The sequence below is a fragment of the Mustela putorius genome, unplaced genomic scaffold (genome assembly GCF_011764305.1).
Source record: "Mustela putorius furo isolate JIRA1106 unplaced genomic scaffold, ASM1176430v1.1 tig00003867_pilon_pilon_pilon, whole genome shotgun sequence".
Taxonomy (NCBI): domain Eukaryota; kingdom Metazoa; phylum Chordata; class Mammalia; order Carnivora; family Mustelidae; genus Mustela; species Mustela putorius.
This window is the reverse complement of record NW_025422019.1, coordinates 3,246,278-3,261,001: the sequence shown is the minus strand read 5'-3', so window position 1 is coordinate 3,261,001 and position 14,724 is coordinate 3,246,278.

The following is a 14,724-nucleotide window of genomic DNA, read 5'->3' as shown; positions in this document are numbered from 1 at the left end:
TTTGTTCCCTGAGCGCTTTCTGTAGAGTTCGGGAGGACGGGGAATACAAGTGGTGGCCTCCTGTTCTCCGGCCCGGAGTACCCGAGTGCCCAGGGCCCCGCTCCTCAGTGTGCCCTCAGAGAACAGCGCCCAGTTACTCCTGTCTGCCTGACCTCCGGCCGTGCTCTGAGCTCACTGAGCCTGCGACCGGTTCAAGGTAACACCGAGCTTCGAGCTTACTGTCGGCTCTGTCTCTGTAGCCGGCTTTCTCGTTCCAGTACCCGCAAGCTCTGCGACACTCAGACACCCCCGATCCTTCTGTAACCCTGTGGGACCTGAGGCTACGCTGACCCCGTGTGGGCTTCGCCCCGGTTTAGCCTCTGGAGCGATGTTCCTCAGTGGAACAGACTTTTAAAAGTCCGGATTTTGTGCTCCGTTGCTCTGCCGCTTGCCCGGAGCCAGCCCCTCCCCCTGGGGTCTATCTTCCCGTCGCTTTGGATTCACGTTTCCGCCAGTCCTACCTTTCAGAAAGTGTTTTTTTTTTTTTTTCTGTTTCCAGAATTGCTGTTCTTCTTCTCTTCAATCTGTCGATGGATTTGTAGGTGTTTGCAATCTTTAGATAAGCTATCTAGCTGATCTCTGGCTAGCTGAAGTGGTCTCAGCCTGCTACTTCTCCGCCATCTTGACTCCTCCCCCTCTTCTCTTATTTCTTTTAGAATTTCTTTCTCTGTCCTTTTCAAATGCATATAAAGATTTTTAATGGCTAAATAAGCCTCTAGCCAGTCTCAAAACTCTGGATTGTTTCTTCAAGTAGTTTACAGCCTTCTCTTTGAAATGTAATCACCAAGAAAAGTAATGCTGTATCTCCTGGTTTCCTGAGAAGAGATGGACCTAATTTCAGCTGTCACTTGACTCCAAATTGCAAAACCTACTTTATTTATTGAATGGACTGTGTCCTCTTATTTATATAAAAGAGTGAGATTTCTTTTTGTCTTTACAATCTCTTTAGCAGATTGCTTATCTGTTAATGTGCTTCTTAGCATTCTGGTTTAATATTTATTCAATAATAAAATCTTATTTATTTTCTACCTTTGTGAAGGGTTCTCTTGATTGGGAGAAAATTTTGGTTTTAATTATATTTCTTCAATAAATTGTTTATCTTCATCCTCTTGAGTGTCTGCTTGACAACCCTCTTAAGCTCACAATCTCAAACATCTTGGGACAAGACAAAATCTTAGTTGATTATTGTCTTTCTTTGAATATTGTGTAGTCATGTGAATAATGGATTGTAAGTGGGGATAGTCAGAATCCAGTTCAATAATACAGGCTTTGAAGCTGGAATAGTCTTACCAAAGCTCTTCAAGCTAATACAAGCAATCTTACTTTCTCCAGAAGTATAAACAAAAAATTTTGCACCAGGCACATGCTAAAAATGGCAAGACAGATTTCAGTCAAGCTACTGTAGTAGGGGAGATAAACTTCAGTATAGAAAGGAACTGAATTCTGAATTCAGCAAAAACAGATGTCATTTAGAAGCAGCAAGCAAAGTGAGGGAGTCAGTGGATGGGAAATTACAAGGAGGAGCTTAATTAGACATCAGGGTAGGGAAATTCTTGCTCAATGGACTTCACAAGATTCTCACAGGCTTCTTGCTAAAGCCAGACAAGGAATGAGCTGAATATGAAGCTAAAGAATCCCGGCTACAATTTGATCAGGGGAAGAGTCCTTGTCATAGTTCATACCAATGATTCACATAGTTGTTACTTAAAATTTTGGTTGAAAAGTAGAAAGAAAAAAGATCGCATCAGTGAATGCCTTAGACATATATTTTAAGCAACTATTATAGTTGACTCTTATTGTATGACTTTTTATTTTTGTTTTTTAAACAAACAAGGAAACAAACCTATGTAACACTGTGAGTTCAGTAAATATTTATTGCAAGTTGCCATATAAAACAAGGCTTTGTGCTAGATGTATAGCTCAGAGAGTTAAATGTATCCATTACCTTATTATTTTAATCCAATAATTTTATACAATGAAAATCTATATAGTTATTTTAAAATTCAGAGAACTGAAACCCAGAGAGAATAAGTAACCCTGCCCAGCATAGCACAAGCTATTTAACTTCCATTATTTAATTATTTATAAATAATTCCATTATTTTTCTGCCAAAGGATTGTAAAAGATAGTCTATAGAACGATAATCAAATTAGGTTCTGTGAAGTAGTGGGAAAAAGTGAAAAATCAGAATTACCTTCAGGAACTTCTTAAAAAAGCAAACAAAACAACAAAGGGGGGAAAAAACCATGAAAGATGAAAACAAAATCCAGAGATAAAGATGTAAGTACACTGGTGTACAGCCTTTATCTTCACAATGGTTCTGGGATAATTTGTCAAGTGATCTTAACAATTTGTGACCTTAACATAAGAGGAAAAAAAAAAAAAAAAAACTTGTGTTAAATACCTTTCTGTTTGGGCCACCTAGGTGGTTCAGTCGGTTGAGCAGCTGCCTTTGGTTCTGGTCATGATCCCAGGGTCCTGGGATCCATCCCCACATCGGCTTCCCTGCTCAGCGGAGAGCCTGCTTCTCCCTCTCCCTCTGCCTGCTGCTCTGCATACTTGTTCTCTCTCTCCTTATCTCTAATAAATAAATAAAATCTTTAAAAAAATTTTTAAGACATTTTTGTTTGCATCCACTCTTTAATTTGCATATACTTTGAATATAAGTTTCTGGTGTGTGTTTTGGTGCAAGGACAGAGTTTCACTTATACCTGTTATTTTAACAGTGGGAAATGGACACTTAGTTTAAATTAGCTACTTTATTTTGATAATCTAGGTTTTCTCCAATGTTATCTTCTAAGAATTTTATAGTTTTACATTTTACTTTTAGTTCTGCAGTCCACTTTGGTTTAATTTTTGTGAAGGGTCTAAAGCCTGTCTAGATTCATTTTTTACATGAGTCTGTCCTGTGTTCCAGTAAAATTTGTTGAAGAGACTATGTTGGCCCCATTTTTTTTTCTCCTTTGTCAAAGATCAGTTGCCTCTATTGATGTAAAGTCTCTGAGCTCTCTATTTTGTTTCATTGGTTTGTTTACCCATTCTCTGGGTAAGATCACATCAGTGAGTGCCTTCACCCTGTGTTGGTAACTATAATGTCAAGGTAAGCCTTTAAGTCAGATAATGTCCATTCTCTAACTTTGCTGTCTTCAATATTGTGTTGACTCTTTTGGAACTTTGCATCTCCATATAAGCTTTAGAATCAGTTTGTCAATATTCACAAAAATAGTTGCTGGTATTTTGGTTGGTCTTACATAGAATCTATAGATCAACTTGGAAAGAACTGACAATGATATGAGTCTTTCTGTTCATGAACATGGAAAACTCTCCATTTATTTAGTTATTCGATTTTGTTCACCATTTTGTGGTTTTCTTTATCTATAGGTTCTATTCCTTATACATATTTTGATAGATATATATCTACATATTTCATTTGTCTGGGTACTAATATAAGTGGTACTATGTTTATTCAAATTTCACTTGTTCATTGTTGGTATAAAGGAAAGCAGTTGGTTTTTGTATAATAACCTCATGTATGGCAACTTTGCTGTAATCACCTGTTAGTTCTAGAGTTTTTTGGTTGATTCGGATTTTCTACATTAATGATCATGTCATCTACAAAGACACACAGTTGTATTTCCTCCTTTCTGATATGTATACTTTTATCTCCTTTTCTTATCAGATTAGCTAGTAATTCCAGTACAATGTTGGAAAGCAGAACTGAGAGGGGATATCCTTAACTTATATTTGATCTTAGTAAAAATTCTTAAGTTTCTCATCATTAAGCAGAACATTAGCTATAGTTTGTTGTGGGGTTTTTTAAAGATTTTTATTTATTTATTTGAGAGAGAGAGGGAGAGTGAACACAAGAGAGAGAGTGAGCACCAATTGGAGGAGAGACAGAAGGGGAGGAAGTAGTAGACTCTCCACTGAACAGGGAATCAGACACAGGACTTGATCCGAGGACCTTGAGATCATGACCTCAACTGAAGGCAGACATTTAACCAACTGAGCCACTCAAGCATTCCAGCTATAGATTTTCTGTAGAAAGTATTTATCAAATTGAGAAGGTCCTTATTCCCAGTTTAATGAGACTTTTTATCATGAATGGCTATTGGAATTTATCAAATGCCTTTTCTGCATCCATTAATATGGCCATGTGGTTTTTCTTCTTTAGCCAGTTAATGTCATCAATTGATTTTCAAATATTGAACCAGTCTTGCATACCTAAGCTAAATCTCACTTGGTAGTGGTATAATAAATCTTTGTATTTAGTGTTGGATTCAGCTTGCTAATACTTTTTTGAGGACTTTTGCACCTATGATTATGAAAGATATTGGTCTGTAGTACTCTTTTCTCATAATATCTTTGCCTTGCTACTGCTAATAGGATATCCTGCCCTCAAAGAATGAGTTAGGCAGTATTCCTCTGCTTCTATCTTCTGGAAGAGATGATAGAAAATTGACATAATATTTGATAGAATTTTCTAGTGAATGCATCTAAGCCCAATATTTTCTGTTGTGGAAGATTTTAAATTATAGATTCAATTTCTTTAATAAGCATTAGCCTATTTGCATTGTCTATTTCTTCTTGTGGGATTTCTGCAGATTGTGTCTTTCAAGGAATTGGCTATTTCATCTTTGTTACCAAGTTTGTAGACATAAAGTTGTTTATAGCATTCCTTGACTACCTTTTTAATGTCCATAGGAACCACAGTGATATTTATTCTCTCATTTTCTGATATTAATTTGTAATATTAATATTTACTATCCCTTTTTTGGTCTCATTTATTTTGAAAACTGGAAAATGAAAACTTTTTCTACCCTTACCCACAAATCTCTCTATTAATTTATCAGAAGTCCTCTGCATTTTTTCCCAATACAGCTACTGCTTTTTATACTTTTATTTAAAACTTAGTACAGTTTAGTGGAAAATCTGAAAAGCTAGAAAGTTTTATTTAGTTTCTTGAAGCACTGACTTAAGTCAACTGAATCAATAACCATTCATTCATACCATCCTAGACACAACTGAAAGTGTAGAAGGAGATATAAAGATTAAAAAAATACAAGGCATGAACTATCGAGGATGTCACATGGAAAGGGGAACAATTAGCAGTAATAGTGCACGAATAAAAGAGTAATAACCATGAGAAGATGGTAGCTAGCCTCCAAGATGACACCCAGTTTTCCTGCCCCTTGGTCTTTACAATCTTGTTCTAGGAAAAGAGTATCTATCCCTTCAGATGACGACAGCCCTGGTTGATGCCTAAATGGCAAACTTATGAAAGAAGTTGAGCTACAGGTCACCTGGATGGCTCATTTGGTTGAGCAACTGCCTTCAGCTCAAGTCATGATCTTGGAGTCCGGAGATCAAGTCCCACATCAGGCTCCCTGTTCAGCAGAGGGTCTGTTTCTCCCTCTGACCTTCCTCCTCTCATGCTTTCTCTCAAATAAATAAATAAAATCATTAAAAGAAGAAGAAGCAGATGCGGCTGAGCTTTAATCCCTGAGCTAAACCACCTGAGGATTGCTGACTCTTGAAATAATCTGTGTGAAGTAATGAATGTTTCTTTTAAGCTGCTGAGTTTTGTGTTTATGTAGTACGCAATAGCAGAAAACTAAGACAGACAAACACACACTTAAGAAAAATAAGATTCAGAGATATATGATATAGTCTCTGTGTGGAAATGTTAAGGAAATGAAATGCACTGTCATGGAGGTGGTGAGCTCTAGAAATGGTTTTAAAAGAATGGTTTCAGTTTGGATAATGGCTTGTCAGTGAAGAAGTTCTTAGGAATTGAGGAAAGTGGACTTGAAGGTACAAAGACAGAAGAAGTATATTCCTGAGTATCCAGTAGCTCTCTAAATACCTAGGTTCTGGGTACCTGGAAGGAGCTAAATGATGAAAAACACCCTCTCATCTACTGAACAGTTTAGGAGCTAGAGTGTGTTTAATAGCCAGGAAATGGGGAGTTTCATTGATTTATTTATCTATTCTCTGGCAATCCATCCTGTCTTGATTACTGTCACTTTAAAGTCTCAATTCAGATTTGAGCTAATTATATTTTAATTGTTAGAAAGAGATTCATAAAATTAAGCTGTGCTTTAGAAAGTTTCACAGGGCCGTAGTGAGTTGTAGAATCTTTGATCCGTTTTTGGGTATGTTCTAAGGACTAGCTATGAGAGGATTCTCAGTGCTGAGAAGTTCAGGTTAGTGGGAGATGCGGGCAAGTAAAAACTTGCCAGACATGTTACATGTGCTGTATCAGAGGAACACAGGATACAAGAAAAGTTAAGTGTACTGTTTTGTGCATTATCTTGAAGTAATAGCTAAATAAAGAATAAACAAATTTAAGTGGTCAAGAGGAGAAAATGAGCAAGTATACAAGTCATTTGCATGCCCCAACATATTCAAGTTTTTATATATGTATAAAAAATATTTATAATAGGGCTCAGCAATTGATACTGATACTTTTTAATGTCAATTCACAGGTGAGAAAATGATGCAGGTATTTTAGTAACACAGCTGGCAAGAGATCAAGCTGGGATTCAAATCAAGTTCTGCCTAATGATACTTTTCTTAAAGCTTTACACTCTCTGATGCCAAAAGCCTATGTTTGTCAGCAGTCACTGTAATTGGAAATCAAGTTTGCCAAGCAAGACTGAATCAGATAAGACTGCTTTCTAACTGAGAGCTAGATTGTCTGTGTTGGGGCTGATACTCTTATTCAATTAAGCTGAGGCCATATGATCTGTTTGGTAGAAATTCATTATCTTGGTTGAGTGACTGAATTCAACACTTTCGTGACCTAGCATCCATCATTTTGGTTTGTTTTGTTTTGTTTTGCTTTGGTATGGTTTGATGGTCTTTCATAGATGCTACTTAAGATAAGCACCTTACAAATGTTGTTTTCACTCTGTGGAATCACAGAAATTAATGTAAGAAAAAGAATACTGACTTGTAAAATGTTAGGGTTGAAGTAATTAAAACAATTTAGTGAATGGGAATGTTATCCATCAGACATGAAGAGACTGAAAATTTTACTGGATCCTGAGCTCTAAATGAATTGTAATACTAATAACCTACATTAATCAAAAGAACAGATAATATAAATATATTTCTATTGTTTTTATGACTAAAGAATTGATTTTTACAGATTTTATTATTCTCCTAGTTGTTGCATTTCTACCTTTTTCTACAATAAAAAAAGTAAGCAAAGAATTCTAAAATTGTACTGCTAATACATTATATTTCCCAAGAGATTTGTATCTTTAAATATGTTTGTTTATGTGTTTGACAAGGTGTATTTTCTCTTCCCCTGAAGCACAGTTAATTCTCTGGGGCCCATCAATGTGGCAACTTACGGACTTGATTTCCTTTCATTGTCTTCTTCTCCATCATTTTTACATTTTATTAGGTCTCTTTCTCCCTCATACTAAACGTAGTGTTCTCAGACTTCCTTGGGATTGAGTGGGAGAATCTGACCTGACACATAAATTCTGCAACACGGCACTTTCTTAATGACCTGAAAGAGGAATTTCCGAAGTCCTTACCCTGTAAATATATTCTCAGTGTAACCTTCTATCTGAATCTGGTCTTCAGTTTGAGGCGAGTAGGAACATCTGGCTAAAAACAGCCTCAGAGGATGATGTAGCCACAAATAGCTTATAATTTAATTTTTTAGAAGTTGCCTATTTTAAGTCTTTACCTATATATTCATTTTAAGTCCAAATCTTTTTTTATAATGCAACAAAAAATGAGAATCTGAGCAAATATGCTACTGACCTTCCCTTATCAAGAAGCAATGACTCCTATATCAAGCATGTGTGCCCAATTCTGAAAGTTGTTGGGAAAACCAGTGCCAGTTACTGGTTTTCTCTTAGAGTTCATCAAATCAAATCTTGGGAAAATAAAAGCTGCAAATTACAATGTTAGCCTGAAACTGCAACTATCTCATAACTCTCTGACGCAGAAAACATCCCCAAATTATAAATCTCTGATAACAAAAACTAGATTTTTTTTTTTATTATTTCCCTCTTCCCACTCTCTTTCTCTTACACATACACACATATACACACAAATACACACAGACAGACACTTTCTAAGGTCTTCAAGACCCTGTGGCTTGAAGATAAAGTATAGCAGTATACCTTATTTCCTAATTTTAAGAATTTTCAGGGGAACCTGGGTGGCTTAGTCCATTAATCAACCAACTCCTGGTTTCAGCTCAGGTCATAATCCCAGGGTCATGAGATTGAGCCCCGCATCAATCTCTGCACTTAGAGCAGAGTCTGCTTAAGAGTCTTTCACCACCATCTCTTATCTTCCCCTGTTTCTGCACTTTCTCTCTCTCTCTCTGTCTAAAATAAGTAAACTCTATAAAAAAAAGAAACTTAAAAATTACTAACATTGTCACTATCATTTGAGAAATGTAACTGTCAGATGTTCCTTGAGATGTACCTTAATAAAAGTAAAAATATTTCTGGAATGTTGAATCATTGTAAAATATTACCTGAATATTCTTCTATTGTTGATATTATCCTAATAATAAATAATAATAACAATAAACTTCAGTTATTGAACATTTATTTTGAACCAAGGGCTGTGTGCAAGGAAAATTCCCAAAGTTCATACACACATTGTAAATTACTGAAATCATAAATGGTTGAAATTTATGACTGTCCCAGTAGAAACATAGTCTTACACAGCTGAGCTAATGTCCTGCAGTTAATTTGGTGGATACATTTAAAGTGATTAAATGATTGAATTTACCACTTACATAATCAAAATTGATTTTCATCAAAATGATTAACCAGGGGCACCTGGGTGGCTCAGTGGGTTAAAGCCTCTGCCTTCAGCTCAGGTCATGGTCTCGGGGTCCTGGGATCGAGCTCCACATCGGGGTCTCTGCGTGGTAGGGAGCCTGCTTCCTCCTCTCTCTCTGCCTGCCTCTCTGCCTACTTACTATCTTTGTCTGTCAAATAAATAAACTTAAAAAAAAAAAAAAGGTTAACCAGTAGCCTTGTAATGACACCATCAAAAATGCTTTTATTCAGTTGCTCTTATCATGTAAGTTTTATCTACCACATAAATTACTCTTCATAACAAATCCATGAGGTAAATAGTAGTCTCTGTGTGTGTGTGTGTGTGTGTGTGTGTGTGTGTTTCTGTCTGAGACAGTCTCAGAGAAGTGATGTAACTCATGCATGAAAGTCTTTCCTTCCACTAAACTCCTACACTGGATTCTTTCAAAGTCATAGATAACAACTTTTCTTAGGCTGTTATCACTCAGGTGTGAGGTAAGCAGCACCAGTGTGGGGTAGTCAGCTCCAGCCAACTCAGGAAAGAATGAGGCAATTCTACATATGACTACACATGCTTTTAATATTCTACTCACACTCATCCATTCATTCATGATCTCTTCCATTCTTTTGATTAATATTGACAGAATACCTTCAATATGTCTGACACTGTTAGCTTCTGGGGCTATGATGATGTATAAGATGCATACCCTTATCTCAGGTTGATTAAAGTTGAGAGAGTGAGAGAGAAATACATGCATATAATTAAAGTAGTGAACAAAACACCCTGGTAATAATAAGTCCATGATCAAGAGTAAAATCCCCCAAACTGATGAGATGTCCTCAGCGCAGGTTTGTCTAGGCTGTATAATGAAGGAAGACTGATTTTGTGAAAAGCTTCTAGATGTAGACAGAACAGTGTCAGCAGCCAATAGGAAGAGAGATTATGATACAGTCTGCTCTCTATATTTTTGCTGTGTACCTGATTGTAGTTAGAGGTAAGAACAGGGGCGGAGGAGTGATAAAATCAAACATTTATTTGAGACTAATCATTCTGGCTAAAGCATGGATAATGGATCAGAACGTGGAAATAATAGGACTGCATGAAAACTAGGACTTGAGGTAATTTGCTTAGGAAATAATGGCAAGCTGAACTAAGGGTAGTGATGATTTGAATAAAAGATCAGCAAGACTACACTAGATATCAGTTTCCAGACTGTGGAATGAACTCAAGATGATGAGTAAAAAGAATGAGGGCTTTTGTAGAGTGTGTATCCATGCTGAGGAGTGGGCGGGAGAAAGACAATTGAGAGTTCATTTTTAAGTTCATTGAGCCTACAGTGCCCATGACACATTCAAGAGGATGTTTTGAGTCACCAGTTGGTGATTAAAGTCACAAACTCAGGAGAAATGTGTGAATACCACCAGGATTTAGCTTAAAGCCACCAGGGTAGTTCAGGTCATTTTAGGAGAGTATCTGTGTGAGTGGTTTAATTATATTCTAATGAATGCTAAGAACTAACCCAGAGTAATGCATATACATATTTTGAAATTTGCATAGTAAAGACTTCAGAAAACAAGATAAAATGAGGAAGAACAATTGTTCTGTCATTTATCTAAAAAGAATGATACTGGTAAACAATTTCAATGGTACACTGATGTCAAAAATCAAATACAGAGAGTTGAAGGACAGTTGGAGATGAAGGTGTGTTTTACATATTTTATGTGATGTGCCTGGCTTTCTTGATCAAATTCAAGGCCACCTCTTTCTCTCATTGCCTCAAAAGTTTCTGACATAAAGCTCAGCATACAAGGAGGTATCGATATCACTTATGGTACAAGAATAGCTGCTGGAATTTTAAATCTTTTTTTTTTAAAGATTTTATTTATTTGACACAGAGAGAGTGGGAGAGAGAAAGAGAGAGATTGAGATTACAAATAGGCAGAGAAGCAGGCAGAAAGAGAGGGGGGGGGAGCAGGCCCCCCGCTGAGCAGAGAGCCTGAAGCAGGGCTCAATCCCAGGATCTTGAGACCATGACCCGAGCCAAAGGCAGGGGCTTAACCCACTAAACCACCCAAGTGCCCCTGGAATTTTAAATCTTGATGCCTAAATTCACACATTACTAATTTAGCGATGTTGGGTTACTTAATTAGTAGCCGGTCTGAGTTCCATGTCCTCTTCATCAGAGAACTAAATACAATGGCTATTTCACAGGGCTGTTGTGAGGAAGAGATGAAGTAATACATATTAGCACTTACATGCTCCAAAGAGCTCTAAATAGCATGCAAATTTAATATTGCCAGTAATATGTGGATGATATCATTTATCATTCAGAATGCTTTGTTTTGTTTGGCTTTTAAAAAAGTCTTTAAAAAAATCTCTTTGCCATAGTTCTTTGTTTTCTGTTATTTCAATGGAGGTGTAAATATTAATATTTTATTTATATTCGGGTTCCTAATTTTTAAGCAAATACCCACATGATAAAAGGAAAAAAAAATGCCGTAGTCCTGGGTTATATTTATAATACCCCAGCTGTTACTAGACTTATCTAGTCTAATGAACAAATAAATGAAACAAATAAATGCTTCTGGACCTTTCCCCAAATGTCCTCAAGACTCAAACTTCCCCAAATTAGGGAAACCTGGGAAAATGGTAACAAGTTTAGTATTCACCTTGGGAAGAATTTCTACAGAGTTGCCATTCTCCAAGACATCTGGGCCTAGAATGCTTGGTGGCTTCTAATCAACTGTCACATGTACATCACTGACATGTGTCTACTTTCCTCTATTTGTTTATTATGTTGATTCATTAGTTCATGCCTCTGGTTTCCCACCTGAGCATGGCAACAGATTTTTTTTTTTCAAATTTCTTTTTTTTTTTAATTCTTTTTTTTTTCTTTTTAGTGTAACAGAATTCATTGTTTATGCACCCCACCCAGTGCTCCATGCAATACGTGTCAGTTGTAATACCCACCACCTGGCTCCCCCAACCTCCCACCCCAACTCTTCAAAACCCTCAGGTTGTTTTTCAGAGTCCATAGTCTCATTGTTCACCTCCCCTTCCAATTTCCCTCAACTCCCTTCTCCTCTCCATCTCCCTATGTCCTCCATGTTATTTGTTATGCTCCACAAATAAGTGAAACCATATAATAATTGACTCTCCCTGCTTGACTTATTTCACTCAGCATAATCTCTTCCAGTCCCATCCATGTTGCTACAAAAGTTGAGTATTCATCCTTTCTGATGGAGGCATAATACTCCATAGTGTATATGGACCACATCTTCCTTATCCATTTGTCCGTTGAAGGGCATCTTGGTTCTTTCCACAGTTCTGCGACCATGGCCATTGCTGCTATAAACATTGGGGTACAGATGGCCCTTCTTTTCACTACATCTGTATTTTTGGGGTAAATATCCCATAGATACAGTAGCACAATTGCAGGGTCATAAAAAAGCTCTATTTTTAATTTCTTGAGGAATCTCCATACTGTTCTCCAAAGTGGCTGCACCAACTTACATTCCCACCAACAGTGTAAGAGGGCTCCCCTTTCTCCATATCCCCTCCAACACACATTGTTTCCTGTCTTGCTAATTTTGGCCATTCTAACTGGTATAGGGTGGTATCTCAATGTGGTTTTAATTTTAATCTCTCTGATGGCTAGTGATGATGAACATTTTTTCATGTGTCTGATAGCCATTTGTATGTCTTCACTGGAGAAGTGTCTGTTCATATCTTCTGCCCATATCAAATTTTCTTTATTTTAAAATTATGATTCTCAACCCTACAAAAAACAATAATTTCTTTTTTTAATTTAATTTTATTTTTTCAGTGTTCTAAAATGCATCCTCTATGCACCCAGTGAACATTTTCTTTTATAATACACTTTAATTGATAATTTAAACTATAATAGAACCATAATATAACTTGCCTATATATATGCATAATCTTAAAATTAAAATCATTATAATCCCTTATCTTTTATAGGAATATGATTAAATATATATTTCAACATGTAAATACTTAGGCAAAACTACACTAAAAGGCATGATAAACTGATCAAATACCATGATTCTTTTATCTTTTATTTATCACTTACGTAATCACTGCTGGTGATGGAATTTCCAGAAATAATGGACATCTATTGGTAGTTATAAATAAAATAATGGATATCTTTTTCTCAATTTAGAGTGTCTATTCTTTAAAAATCTAAGCCAGTTATCAAAACAATTTTGTGTATGTATGTGATATAGAGTAATAAGTTCAAATAATTACAAGCTGGCTTTCATGTACATAAATTCTAAGAGGATATAAAAAAGTTGTGTCTGTGGAAAGACTGTTAGATATTCATTTTTTAAAGTTATTTCTTCTATTAGGGAACACAGATCTGTTGCTTAGTTTCATGTGCAGTCTGGTCAAAGGAATAAAGCAGAAATAAGGTGTGCTATTTTTAATTAAGTCTTTTAAGAAAGCTTACTCTGTCTTTTGTATCAGTCATGTTTCCTATAAGAAATAGATGGTATGTTCAAAATAAGTAGTTTAAAGAGTTTAATAATGTCATTGTATAACTGAAATCAAGGATATGAGATGCCATAATGGATGTTGCAGTGTCCACAGTTGGTAGCAGGTGGTCATTGGTTTCTCTAAGCCCAGAAGGGTATGAAGAGGATACATGTACAAGAAACATTTCTAGACAGAGCTGTATAAAAGGGGCTGCCTTCCAGAAGATATAAGTTGAATTACAGACACAGTCAGCAGACAGCAATCCCATTGGGAAAGCAATAAACGATCCAGTCTCTCTTTCCACTCTCCTTTTCATTGCTTGTTCATGTTTCTAACTGGCTAATCCTATTGGAAATCCAGTGGTTGGGGAGGCCTATTGGTGCATATCAGTCTCTTAGAGGACAAAGAAACATAGAAAAGGACAAATAGTAGATAAAGGAGGAAAAAAAAATGATATCCAACACATCCTTCCAAGCCATCCTTCCTCTCTACCTAGTTGGCTGGAATCAATAATGGTTGCTCTGGGGTAGTAGTTTTAAAACTGGTGTTCCCGTAATAGCAGCCTTGTCAGTTGGGAAAATTGTTAGAAATGTAAATTCTCCAGCCCCACCACAGAACTACTTAATATGAAATTCTGGGGATGGGATCCAGAATTTTGCATTTAAACAAGCCCTACAAAGGAGTGTTTGGGGGCTCAGTCAGTTAGGTGACTGAGTCTTGATTTCAGCTCAGGTCATGATGTCATGGTCTTGATATCAGGCCCCACGTTAAGCCCCACACTGGGCTCTGTTCTCAGTTGGAACTCTGCTTCTCTTTCTTTCCTTCTGCCCCTCCACCTACTCATGCTCTCTCTCTATCTAAAATAAATAAATCATAAAAAATAAAAATAAAAATAAACATGCCATACAAAGCATAAATAAATAAAAAATAAATAAAATAAACAAGCTCTATAGGTGACCCCAAAGCAGCCTAAAATTTGAGAATTACTACTCTAGAAAAGTTGAAGTAGCTTGTTGAAATGGGTCTGAAGGAAGATAAATCATCAGCCAAGGATCCTCCTTCTTAAATAGTCCTGTGATGTACTGTGTTGAGCCATTGTATACTTTGATATCTATAGTTTTCAGAGTCTACTTCCAAGCTAAATAATCAAGAGGGAGGCAAAGGTCTTCTTTGTTTTATTTAGGATTTACTCTCTGACTTCTAGACACTGAGAATCCCTGTCACCAGCCAATACTGCAAGAGCAGACTCTAAATCTCAGCCTGTGGGACTGAGAATACTTTCCTTGGTAAGCATTTGTTTTAGTGACTGAACAAAAAACTCTGTGTAGATTTTAGCTGAGTTTATAGAAAGCTTGCCAGAAAGGTTCAGATTATAATTTTTCTATC